This window comes from Lissotriton vulgaris, unplaced genomic scaffold (genome assembly GCF_964263255.1).
Source record: "Lissotriton vulgaris unplaced genomic scaffold, aLisVul1.2 SCAFFOLD_269, whole genome shotgun sequence".
In the NCBI taxonomy this organism is placed as follows: Eukaryota; Metazoa; Chordata; class Amphibia; order Caudata; family Salamandridae; genus Lissotriton; species Lissotriton vulgaris.
In genome coordinates this window covers 330,708-344,733 of record NW_028241749.1, presented here as the reverse complement: position 1 = coordinate 344,733, position 14,026 = coordinate 330,708, and the positions used below count along the sequence as shown (strand labels likewise).

The window sequence follows — 14,026 nt, the reverse complement described above, 5'->3', positions numbered from 1 at the left end:
AGGGTGCCTCGGAGGGTGGTCTTGGGGTCCGTGTGTATCTGGAAGTGAAGGTGTTCGGCGGCGGTGAAGGTATCGTCGGAGTTAGTCGAGATGCGGATGGTGTTTTTGTGTATGATGGCGATGCCTCCTCCCGTCAGGTTGACGCGATCCCTCCGGGTGATCTTGTATCCGTCCCGGATGGCTATGGCGATGTCGGGCGCTGAGGATGCGTTCATCCAGGTTTCGGTGAGGAAGGCGACGTCCGGTGCTGTCGCGTCGAGCAGGTCCCAGAGTTCTACGGCGTGCCTGTGGGCGGAGCGGGTGTGCAGCAGGATGCACTTCAGGTAGTTGTTGCTGGTGCTTGACTTGGCGGGGGTGGTGCAGGTCCGGTGGCAGGTGAATTGGCAGGCTTGGCAGGCGAAGGGTCCGTGGGTGAGTCTCGGGGTGGCTCGGTAGCAGGCAGGGTTCCGGCCGGTGTTGAGTGCGTTGAGGGTGGCGGCATCGTAGGTCCGTCGGGTCGTCTTGCATCGGCGGGGGCCAGGGGTCCTGGCGCTGGGTGCGGTCCAGGCGCAGACGGGCTTGCCTTTGGCGTACCTTCGGCGCACAATCGGCGCGCCCCCTGCGCGTGACCGCTGCGCGGCCGCCATTTAAGGCTAAGTGGGAGGGAGGAGCAGCTGGGAGGCGGGAGTGGGGAGGACACAGAACACAAAGGGGGCGTGGACGCGTGGACGGCGGCGGGGAGCGGGGCGGGGAAGGCACAGGGGGGAAAGCGACCAAGATTAACACAAGGCAATGAAATACAAATTAAACAGAGGGCAATACAATACAAATTGAACAGGAGGCAATACAATCTAACAAGGCAAAACAACAACAAAATACTATGAAAAACCGGCGGAGCTGCTGGGGCAACGAACAGCGAGGCAGGCAGCTAGGGCGGCGGGCACACGGAACAGCGAGGCTGCGAGCAGCAGCGAGGGGCACACACACAGCTGGTGGCCGTGCGGCGCGGGGGTGTCCTGAGAACAGGTCACACTCACCTGCGCTGCGCGGTCGCCATTTAAGGACAAGTGGGAGGGAGGAGCAGCTGGGAGGCGGGAGCGGGGAGGACACAGAACACAAAGGGGGCGTGGCCACGTGGACGGCGGCAGGAAGCGGGGAGCGGGGCGGGGAAGGCACAGGGGGGAAAACGACCAAGATTAACACAAGGCAATGAAATACAAATTAAACAGAGGGCAATACAATACAAATTGAACAGGAGGCAATACAATCTAACAAGGCAAAACAACAACAAAATACTATGAAAAACCGGCGGAGCTGCGGGGGCAACGAACAGCGAGGCAGGCAGCTAGGGCAGCGGGCACATGGAACAGCGAGGCTGCGAGCAGCAGCGAGGGGCACACACACAGCTGGTGGCCGTGCGGCGCAGGGGTGACCCTCTGTCTGTCTGTCTCTTTCTCTGTCTCCTTCCTCCCCCCCTCTCCCTCTTCATCTCACCATGCCTGTGTGTGCCCGGGCTGACACAGCTTCTGGGCACACACACACTCAGCCAGCCAGCCGCACCCGAGCACTTCACACCTCTTTAAGAGACCATTCGCATGCTAATGAGCTTTGTTCAGCTCTTAGGCCCCTGCAGCCCCACTCTGACGGAAATCGCCCGCCCTCTCAGAGAGTCTCTGCATCGCGCTGCCGCAGGGGTGTTTGCTGAGATTCTTTAAAAAAAAAAAAAAAACACGGGTACGATGTCTGCACGTTCCGCGGGCCGCCAGGGAAGGCTTGCCGGGCCGCCCCTGGCCCGCGGGCCGTACTATGAGTACCCGTGCGCTAGATAATTAAATAAACGGGGTGGCACCCGTCCATAAAAATATGCAAATAAGCATCAAAAGGGGCAGGAGCGCTTCCCTCCAAGGGAAAACGACAGCACTCTGCCCAGTAAGTAAAATAAAGCGCTCTCAAGGCGCTGGGGGCTCAGACAGTGCCAGGCCCCTCAGAAATGACCCCATTAGCAAGGAGGGTCCCAGCAGTCCTAAGCAAATGCACAGGGTTCAAAGAAAAAGGTCCTGGGGGCAAAGTGAAGCAAAAGAGGACACCAGGCAAACAGAGATCCTCCAGGCATCCAGGTCCATCAGGTATCCAGGGGCTAGGCAGGGCCCAGGGAGGCAAGCCTTCCCCTGGGCCCAAGCAGCAGCACGCCCCTGGCAGGATTCAAGTCAGAAACAAGAACATTTTGTAAGGGGACACAGCCCCTTTTTATACAGCAAAATACTTTGTCTAGCAGGGTGCAGGTAATGTGAGATCCAGCTACAACTGGTTATAGGGAACTCCTTTCACTAGCCAGGCTAGGGACATCAGACGCACCACAGGGGGTGGAGCCAGCATTGTCAAGGGCAAACCCAGCCCTATTCAGGCCCAGGTGCACCCCTCCCCACACATCAGCATGCTAATCTCTCCACTCACCACCGGGGCAGACCCTCCCAGACTCTTGGAGCCAGGCTCACTAGCCAATCACATGCCAGACACAAATATGCCAACTTCTAAAAGTGGCACTTCTACACTAGACACAATCATGCCGCATATATCATTGCGCAGCATTCAATCTCACGAGTTCGCACATACCAAACTCGACCCTGCACTCCCCACACATCAGGAACTATCATGGTCGTACATATTCCCCATGCATTCCTATGGGATGGCAGGTCACTCACCACACATACAGAGAGCTCACGCACTTTACACTGTACCACAGTGAAAACGTGCGCAGAGGCCTAAAATCACCAACACCAGGTCACAGAAACAGGCTAGGAATAAGCAGAAAGTCTGGGGGTGAACCTGCCAAAAGGGCCGGGTCCAACAGCCAGCCACTGAGAAGGTGTACCCAAAGAAGCTGATATGCTGTTTCTGGAAGTCACACTTCTCACTGTGGAAGGTCAGCCCTGCTACCTGGATAGCACTTACCGAAGTCATGTATGGTGCTCCACGATGAAGTTTGCAAATATAAGAATGTTGTCACTGACATTGAAAATTGTTTGCAGTACTATTAGGAGTTACTGGATTGTGTTTTGAAATGCCTCTGCTGCACTTGATATTCCAAGTTCAGATGGCAGTACCTCCTGAGTCCGGCGTGTGTCAAGAACGTCATAATGTATCTCGATTCACAGTGTAGCTGCAGTTGTAGATAACCTGATTGCATGCCTGCCTTGGAGAACCATTTGGATCAGTTAAGGTCTCCCATGAGGTTGTCTTAGGTGGGGGCGATGTGGCGCTCGTGCCGTACTGCAATGTTCGGCAGGCTCATGTTTGAACTTCTTCGGGTCGTTTCTGCTTCTTAGCCACCACAATAGGGGACACCCATTGGGTGGGGTCAGTAACCTTTTTGATTATTCCAGCCTTCGCAAGCTACTTTAGTTCCCTCTCGACCTTGGGTCACAGGTGGAAAGTTATTTCTAAATGCTGCAGCGCTACTGGCTGTATAGACTTATCAATGTGCAGCCGTACCACCTTGTATTTCATGCACCCTATGCCTTTGAATAGGCTGTCAAACTCTACAAGGATGTGGAAAATAGTCTCAGTTTGCCCTCCAAGGGAGAATGTAATCAACCCCAAAGTTTCAGTTATACTGCAGATGATTAGCATGCCCTGACCTTCCTTGACCACGTATATGGTTGTGCTATTACACGTGTCTCCATGTGAGATTTGTTACTCAAAGGTTCCTGGCATGGGCAAGGGTTGAGATTGGCCATTGGCGAAGACCCTAACCTTCACCTTGACTAGCCATGGAGGCTCTGTAATGTGCTTGTACATGTCCACTGATATGATGTTGATAGACGCTCCAGTGTCTATAGTGGCTCTGACCGGGTGGTGGCCAATGAGCAGCTGACAATGGGGTAGCAGTCTGCAAGAGGTTGCAGTGTTGCCTATGGAAAACATTGAGTGCACAGAGTACTTGGGAACATCATCGCCCATGTCCTCACCTGCCTGTTCAAAGTTGGAAAGGGCATTGACTGTCTCTTTGGGCTTCTGTGACGTGGAAGACTGGCACACTTTTGCTAAATGATTATATTTGTTACAGGTGATACATCTTCTACCTTAAACCGGGCAATCAGCTGGTCTGTGGGATGGACCTCTGCAGTAGCCGCACTGTCGTTTGAATGCAAACAACTTTCTTCTTGTGTCTGTTGTGGCTGGACTGTATTTACTGACTGTGCCTTAACTGCCCTGTGGAGCACCACCTCCATATGTGAAGCCCTTGCTTTGGATAGTTTCTTCGACCTGCCAAGAGTAAGAATGTCTTGTAGGGCCCCAAGACTCCTGAAGGATTTTCTTGTGCAGCTTCAGCGAGGCGCAACCTTGAATTATCTGTCCTCTGATCTCTTCCTGCTCGTCGTTGAAACCATATGTTCTGGTGAGCTCCTTCAGCCTGTCATAAAATTCACCAATGGACTCCTCAGGCTCCTGACAAGCCAGGTGAAATATGAAACACTCATAGTTCCTGATAGGCATGGGTTTGAAGTGTGCATTCAGGGCAGCCATGAGTGTGGCGTAAGTTCTGGGTGCCCCTTCCCTAATAGTTTTATATGTTTTGTGGAAGGTTTTTGCCCCTTAAATGGAGCAGCTAGTCTTGTCATCTTTCATCAGGCACATTCATGGCCTTGAAGTAGAGCTCAAGGCACTCCACCCTTTCCCTCCATCTGGTTGCCTGTGAAGATGGGGCATCTTCAATGACAAAGGGCTTAGGTGAGGGCTTGTGATCCATGGCACCCAATGGTGAAGCACTGTGACCCAAGTTGGCACTGGTCGGCGAGTAGCATTGGACCACCTCCACTACAGAGGAGGGGGGCATTGGCTAGCTAGGCTCCTGTGGCATGAGCACCACCTGCAGAGATGTTAAAGCAGGAGGGCCACCTTGCAGGGCAGACTTGATACCCCACGGTCGAGATGCAAACTGGGGGCAGTCACTCAAGTGGGGAATACACCCTAAATCCACATGTGTCACTGATAGAGTCTCAAAGCGCAGTCCCCCCTCATTTTTTTGTTTTATTGCTTAACAGGAGGCAGTAGGGGTGCGGGCACTGTAGGGGGCGCTGCCTAGCATCGCGCTCCATTTGACACGAGCACCGCGGACGATGGAGCGCTGGGCAGCTGCCACGCAGGCTGACCAGGGAGGAGTCAGGCAACGTCGAAGAGAGGTGAGCACCGTTACACACCTCCTTGCCAATGTAGAGATGTTTTGTAGTTCATCCCAACAGATCTAAGAGTGGTCCACAGGCCTTGTAGGGCACGCTGCATATGCTGCATCAAAAGAGACTCGGACATACCGCAAATAGTTTGCCAGCTAGTGAATGACTGCCAGTGCAACTCCGTCCAGTGCCTTTATTGCACGGTGGGTGGCTAAACCAAAACATGCATGTATTGCGTGCCTCACTGGTGCTCGAAGATGGACACGACAAGCCCCTTCTTCTGCTCAATCTGTTCTTCTAGGCTGGTACGGATGGAAGGTCACTCGGATTTGGTAAACGCAGTGGTGCTGGAACAATTTTCAGAGTGAAGGTCATAGGGGTTGTGAAAAATCCAAGTGCTACACTAAAAGTAGCAAAAGGAGCTGGTGGGCAAAGTGGATTTCCAGTGGTGTATTTTGGATCCCATTTTCCTAAATAAATTAATCAAGCATGGTATGTTAGGGTACTGCCTTTTACATAGAGGACATCTTCCATGGCCTGAAGTGGCCTCTTCAAATGGCCACTAAATGTGCATAGGTTGTACAGCTACACTGCTAAAACTATGTAGCACGCAAAGAGTAAAATGCTGATATTTTATTTCTGGAGCAATTTAAAACAGTGATATAAATCACATGGGGTGGGGGGAAAAGAAGGGAGAACACAATGGAAGGGGTAAAATGGAAAGAATATATTCGTAAGTAGTTATAACAGCACTACAGTACAATTCAATATACAAGCGACCATACCACTCAAGTGAGCCCTCGGTGTGCACATGATAGTGAACAGTGCAGTGACACAGGGGTGAAAAACAGTGTGAAGGGGAAAGTAGTATGATTATATACAATGTTGGTATTTTGAATTTGAAACTAATAAATTTACCACAACAGTGCCAAAGTTCTATGCTGGGAGTCAACGGCGTTTCAACCTGATTGATTTCAGGTCATTATCAGCACAATGGTCACTAATTTCAAAAAAGTGCTGTAAAGGGGAAGGGAGGAAATGATCGGGTAAGTGAAGAAAGTGGCCCAAGACAAGACAAAAAGAGTGGGTCCAGGTAGTGGACAATTACCTGAACTTAGCACAGGATAGGTCAAGCGTCCAGGCAAGATAGATCAATCAGAAGGTTTTGTCAGGACAGATGGGGCAAAGCATCAGGCAAGTGTGAAATCACTGCCAAGGGAACAGGGGACAAGGACCGTGTTAATCAGGTGCCATGAAGAACATCAGTGGTACGTAAGGGCTTGCGCGCAGTGGTACCCCTGAGTAAGTACCTATTTAAGTAGAAGAACCGGTGTGGTAAGATGGAGGGATGCTGATTCGGGAGGGGTCCTTATGACACCGTAAAGAGTCCAAGAGACGGGCAATCAGTAGAGTTCTATGTGGCTGGGATAATTGAAAATATAAGTAAACGAAGAGCATCAGGGAAAAGGAGCTGATCTATAGGAAGTGTGTAGGCATCTAGAAGCCAGGACATACCTGGTTTGGACAATCCAATTACCAAGGAAACCGGAATGGACCCTGCAGCGGGTGGATAGATCCATGGTCGAGAGATCCGGCGGAAAATGGGCAAGGAACCAATCCTCTGGGTGGCAGGAAAAATGTGGGATGATTGAAGAATACAAGAGCATGGGTGCATAATGGTATCAGTGAGAAGAAAGCCCTAGATAACCTGAGTGATAAACCACACATAGTTATCAAACCCGCAGACAAGGGTGGTGGCATAGAGGTCATGGACAAATATGACACCGAAGTCCTACGCCTACTCAACAACATTTCCTACTACCGTCCTTTATCTACAGACCCTCTCCCGGACATTCTCAAACAGTCACCACCCAAGCCTTGCACTCGGACATCGTCTCAGAAAAAGAACACGCTTTCTTAAATAACCCACGCCCTCGAACTCCAGTCATTTATGTACTGCCTAAAATACACAAAGACTCCATTAACCCACCGGGACGACCCACAGTATTTGGGTGTGGTTCCATACTGGAGCCACTAGGTAAATACATTGATTCCTTTCAGAAGGAATTTGTCCCTCTGGCTGACGCCTTTGTTAGGGACAGCACACACCTCATCAACATCACTGAAGAAAGACAATTTGACAGTGATAACAAGCTAATGTTAGGCCGAGACATCGAATCACTGTACACCAACATCCCCACTCAGATGGCCTCACTATCATAAAACAATTCCTGGACACACACCCCAGACCAGTCTGCATGCCCTCTGATTTTCTCATGGACCTTCTACGCATTGCTCTCACGAACAACTATTTCCTCTACAGACACACCTTTTTGCAACAGGTCAAAGGTGTCTCCATGGGTGCCTGCTTTGCTCCCAACTTTGCCATCCTGTATGGCCACCATCTCGAAACCACTCACTTCTGATCCCCACAAAACCCTTTTCTAAACAACATCAATCTCTGGCGTTGTTACATCGACGATATTCTCCTACTGTGGCATGGCACACACAAAGATTTGGCATCATTTATATCTTGGCTGAACACCTGCCAAAATCATCTCACATTCACTGCTGATGTTAGAAGCAACAACCTCCCCTTCCTCGACCTCACCCTTCATGCAGAGGAAGGAGCTATAGGCACCAGCCTATACCGCAAACCTACAGAACATAACACCCCCTTAATGTACTCCAGATATCATCCCAGAGGCCTGAAGGATGGCCTACACTACGGTCAGTTTCTTTGCAGCCGGAGAAACTGCGAGTGGCGCAAGGACTACTTTAGAGAAGTAGCCAATCTCTCCAAAAAATTGATCAATAGGGGCTACCCTAAACGAATTGTCTCCCGTGCTTCCAAACAGGCATGATACTGCCACAAGGATGTACTTCTCTCCCCCTCGCCTAAAAGGACCAACTTGCGAATCCCATTTGTGTGTACTTACTGTCCCTCAAGCAATTTAGTTAGTAGGGTGATAAAATGAAACTGGCCCATATTACGCACCCATGCCTTCTTCAAGGAACAACCCCTCTTTTCATATAAGAGGGGCAACAAACTATCTGACAAACTGGTCCATGCCATCACCTGACCCAAAAAGGAAAAGAAAGCTCAAACTGTGACCACCCTGTGGGGTCTTCCACAGATCATAGGCCATTACAAATGCCAAACCTGCTCAGCATGCAACCTCACCTACAGTAACAAGGGATTTGTAGCTACAGGACATACTTACCAATTCAAAAACTTCTCCAACTGCCGCACAACCAATGCAATTTGAGCTATACGTTGCCCCTGCAATCTTCTATATATTGGACAAATCACACAGATGGCAAAGCAGCGGATTTTTCAGCTCCAAATTCGCATAAGATGTAATGTTGAGGCTGCGCCTCTTGTCGTACATTTCAAAGAAAAAAAAAAATCAGAAACAGACTTAACTTGGCAAGTGATCGATCGCCAGGAATTTCCACTCCGGGGTGGGAACTTACAACTCCTGCTGAACAAGTGCGAGTGCAGATGGATTTCACAATGTGACTCTGTCAACCAAGAGTTAAATACATTAGATGAGTGGAACACAGTCATCACTGCACCTTGACCCATCTGACCGTTCTTTGTCTTTATACCCTCAGTTCTTTTTGGCTACCCTTCCCTACTCAGACAATGCTCAATTGAACTCTCCTTCACCTCCACTGCTCTTCCTCCCCAACCTCCCCTCAATCAATTCCCCCATCAACATCACCAACACTAGTTCATCCTCTTCCTCCCTGCTGCAAAGTCCCCCTAATTCCCTAAATGGTCACCCCCTAAATGGTCTCCACTGTCACGCACCACCAGGCTAAAAACCATGCCTCCTGGAGCGAATTCGCCCCTGTTTCTGAACCCGCAGTCACCAATATCATCTCTAAGCTCAAACCCTCCTCTCACACTAAAGATCCTCTTCCCGCACACCTGGTCCAAGAACTTAAACATGTCATTGCACCAGTCTGGACCAACATCATCAATTCCTCTCTCTCCTCGGGCTGTGTTCCCGCTTCCCTTCAGCTAGGCCAAATCTCACCCATCGTCAAAAACACTTCCGCTGACCCTAACGACCTTAACAACCTACGTCCCATCTCTAACCTACCTTTTCTTTCAAAAGCCCTGGAAACATGTGTCCTGACCCAATTAGATAACCATATCACCTCATTCAATCTCCTAGACATATTCCAATCTGGTTTCAGAAATGGATGCAGTACTGAAACAGCCATGCTCAATATTACAGATGACATCCATCGCTCCTTAGACAAAGGTGAATCCTCGCTACTAATCCTCCTTGACCTCTCGGCTGCCTTTGATACTGTCCATCATCCCACCCTTCTTAACACCCTCGAAGTTCGCTTCGGTCTGGAGGGCACCGTACTCAAATGGTTCTCCTCATTCCTTCAAAATAGATCCCAACAAATTAAGCTCAGCCACTGTCTCTCCAAGCCCCAACCTGTCTCACTTGGTGTTCCGCAAGGCTCCATCCTCTTCCCTACCTTATTTAACCTATTCATGGAACCTCTTACCCTCATCCTTAAACAAGCTGAAATATGCTACCAGCTCTATGTGGATGACACCCAGCTATACTACAGGATTAAATCTCACAATTACATCCTTCACTGCAACAAGACCCTGATTAAAATCCAAGCCTGGTTCCATCTTAATCATCTCAAAGTAAACCCCAAAAAAACTGAAATCATCGTTTTCACTCCTAAAAACAACTCCCTACCCATTCACCTCTGGATCAAGGATATTACAGCTCTCAACTGCCCCCTCTCTCCCTCGAATACTGTCAAATCCCTAGGCTTCAGCATTGACCATAACATGAATCTCATATCACACATCAAAAATGCCGCCAAGGGTGCCCTCTTCACCCTCCACCACCTCAAAAAACTCAAACCTTTCATACCAGCAGACGATTTTAAAACCGTTATCCAATCGCTTGTCCTTTCCCGTATTGACTATGGTAACGCCACACTCGTTTGCACCCCTAAAGCCCACCTAGCACCGGTCAAATCTGTCCTCAACCTTGCCGCCAGACTTATCTCCGATTGTAAAATATTCGACCACATCTCTCCGGTCCTTAAAAACCTCAATTAGCTCCCAATAGAAGGTAAATCCACCTACAAGATTGCATGTATCACGCACAAAGCCCTTCATCTAAGCACCGCCTCCTACCTGGCTGAGAAACTGCAAAAAGCTGGATGCTCCAGATCCCTGAGGAGTACCAACTCCCTTGTCCTAATCCCTCCCAGACTCAAGTGCAAAAAACCCAATCTCGTGCTTTTTCTGGGAACGCCCCCACGATTTGGAACTCTGTCCCCAAAGATCTTCGATGCAACCCCTCCTACCCTCTCTTCAAAAAAAGACTGAAAATACTCCTTCACAACAAATATTGGGGAACCTAACCGCACTGATGTCTGACTCTCTACACTCCTTGCTCCCTGATTCTCGACTCCTCCTCAACCCCTTCCCCAGCTCTCATTCTGCCTCTCCCCTTTTCTTCTCTCCCTTCTCCCTCTGAACTTCGACACCCCCACCCTCTATTGATCTCCATCACCGTTAAACACCCAGCACATTCTATTACCCTATTTTATGTAAATCCTGTTTTAATCCACATTGTTTTACTTTATTGTAATTGTTTACCTATCTTGTAAAGCGCTCTGATACCCCAGGGTCCAGTAGCGCTATATAAAACCGTGGAAATAAATAAATAAATAAATAAATGTTTATTTTACATATCGGAGTACAATATTATTCGTTTACGAGAATTATATAAACTGAACACCACCTGGGGTACCTGCTGATTAGACAATTATTAGCAATTCACTGCTTTTTTCTTTCACAGAGTACTTGACCTATGGTTGTTCTCCTTTTCCGATAAGTTACCATGTGGAACCAACAATGTTGACTTAAATTATGTCATTAATTTGTCTCCCACTTGTTTTATTGTTGAATTCACTGTTGTGCAATTGTTTTTTCACTCTGATACCCCACTCGGTCGAATCCTGCCGAAGATGAACTTAAAACACAATGCTTGAACGACATCATGATTTGACTTTTGATCATCCTGACCAAACCACCCAAAAAATGTAGTTACTGCATTGCCAATTATGGTCTGTTGGAACCTCAGACACCACTTAGTCTTTTTCTTGCCATTGTCCAAGAGAAATACAAATGTGAATATTATTTTTGACTTGTTTAATTTGGTTTTTGCCTATACCATGCAGTAAATGTTTTATTATTGTAATCACTACATTTTCATGAATTCTTTTAACTATGCTGAAAAAACTTTGCTGACTACAGCCTTGAACCCTTCACTCTTGGTGGTTCTCTTTCTCAACCATTTTGATTTGTTGCTCCCACTAGTACCCCCAGGGTCCCTTGACTAGGTTCCTCTGTTCCCGGCCTAGCCCTTCGAGCTCCAAATGACCAGTCACATGATCCCCCATTTCGTTTCTTATTGCCGCTACAATTATTCACCCAAGCTCCCGGACGCTTCACTCGTCCCGAGCTTTCCCTGCCACCCAGAGGATTGCTTCCTCGCCCATATTCCCTCGACCACGGATCTATCCGCCCCACTGCCAGCTCCATTCTGGTTTCCTTGGTAATTGGATCGTCCAAATCAAGTATGTCCCAGCTTCTAGATGCCCACACACTTCCTATAGATCAGCTCTTTTTCCCTGATGCTCCGCATTTACTTATATTTTCAATTATCCCGCAACTTGGACTCATTATGGTTCCTTACGGACCCCTCCCGAATCAGCACCCCACCATCTTCCCACGCTGGTTCTTCTACCTAAATAGGTAAATACTCAGGGGTACCACCGCGCGCAAGCCTTACTTTCCACTGATGTTCATCATGGCACCTGATTAACACAGTCCTTGTCCCCTTAGCAGTAATTTCACGCTTGCCTGACACTTAGCCTCATCTGTCCTTACAAAACCTTCGGATTGATCTATCTTGCCTGGACGCTTGACCTGTCTTGTGCTAAATTCAGGTAATTGTCCACTACCTGGACCCTCCCTTTCTTTTTGTCTTGTCTTGGGCCACTTTGTTCACTTACCCGACCTTTTTCTCCCTTCTGCTTTAGAGCACTTTTTTTTAAATTAGAGACCATTGTCCTGATAATGACCTGAAATCAATCAGGTTGAAACGTAGTCGACTCCCCAGCATAGAACTTTGGCGCTGTTGTGGTCAATTTATTTGTTTTAAATTCAAAATACCAACATTGTATATAACTGGTTTCTTATTTTTGACCACATTGTCACCTTTCATACTACTGTTCATGCATGCTGTTTTTCACCCCTGTGTCACTGCGACGTTCACTATCATGAGCACGTCCAGTGCTCACTTGAGTGGTGTGGTCACTTGTATATTGAATTGTACTGTAGTGATGTTATAACTAATTACAAATAAAAAAAAATCATCTTACCCTTTCCATTGTGGTCTCCCTTCTTTTTCCTCCACCCAAAGTGATTTATATCACTGTTTTAATGATTTCCAGATGAGACATTGTTGTTTCTTACAAACCTTTGTCCGGTCTCACCTGGGTTAACTGGTCTACTCCTGTTTTTGCTTCATTGTATTTCTAGGCATATTTATCATTTGCACATTACAAACGTAAATGTATTGGTTTGTTTTCATGTCATTAAAATCTTTGTTTTGATTTGATTTTTGGTTTGGGAAACAGAAATGCATTGTGTAACTTTGCATGCCTTCGATAAAGTTATTCAGAGATGGTCCCCAACTTTAGGAAGGATTGAAAGAGGAACACTTTCTTCAGAAATACAGACGTAAGTCCAATCCACTTAAGGTTGCCACCTTACCAAAAGAAAAATGCTGCCCATTTGTTGTAGTTTTCAGAGTATGCAAAGGCTCAGACATGATACTAAATAGGATAATAAAGAAACTTGAAAGTATTTATTTTGTAATATGACTTTTCTGTTTGTGTTTACTTTATTCATTAGTCAGGGATCATTAATGTAGCTCTAGAATACATTTAAAAGTGTTTTCTAAATATATTTGATCTTTGAAGTATGTATAGGTAGGGACTAAAAATACTGGGTGATTTTGCTTATTTTTGTACTGACCGGCACATTGTTTCGTTGACACAGAGAAGCTTAGAATATCCATTATCAAAAAAAAAAACACAAAAAAATAGGGGCGGACGATAAACTCAGCTCCGCAGTTGGAATTCGCAGAGTTTTGCTCACTCCGTGTTACGCTTGTAATGCAGAGTTCTGGCAATACTTCGCCAACTACTGCGTGGCAGATATTTTTTCTCACACGCGGCTCGCCAATTTTAAGCTGGCAAGCGAGAATTTGCCTCCCCTAGCTTCAGTAGAAAATCTACTCTAGTGGCAGAAAGAAGCAGCGCTCTCTGGCACCCTGTGTGGTGCCATTCGCGGTTATTTTACAACGTGGAACAAGCTCACGGCACAAAAAATCGGCATGTACTCTGCGGAGTTCCACCCATCCCTAAAAAAAACAACTGCTAGCTGCAAGTTTCATGGACCGTGATCTATGACGAAGTTCGCCAGATCAGCAATGTGGTTGAGTTGAACAGCAGCGTAAATCCTCCTTAATCCACAAATAAACAGCTTGAGTTCTACAAGTGTAACTTTTTGTTTAGGTGTATGAAAACTCTAATTACACATACCTCAATATACGTTGATTGCAATTTAGCCACTAAAGTTGGCATATCTCCTAATCCATGAACCCTATATTTTGTAGCATGCTATCCCAATGGGTAAGCATTTCAGCACCCCACACGTAGGGTTAGCAAACATCATAAAAATTATACAATACATGGAGCGTTTTAATACTAGTGGAATGTTATATAAGGAGATATTTCTATGT

The 14,026-nt window shown here is 47.4% G+C and overlaps 1 protein-coding gene across 6 annotated transcripts in view; it reads right to left on the bottom strand.

Annotated features, from left to right (window-relative positions):
* The window catches only part of LOC147669891 (arylsulfatase D-like), a 567,561-nt gene that overhangs the window by 246,158 nt on the left and 307,377 nt on the right, over positions 1-14,026 (bottom strand). The window lies entirely within an intron of this gene.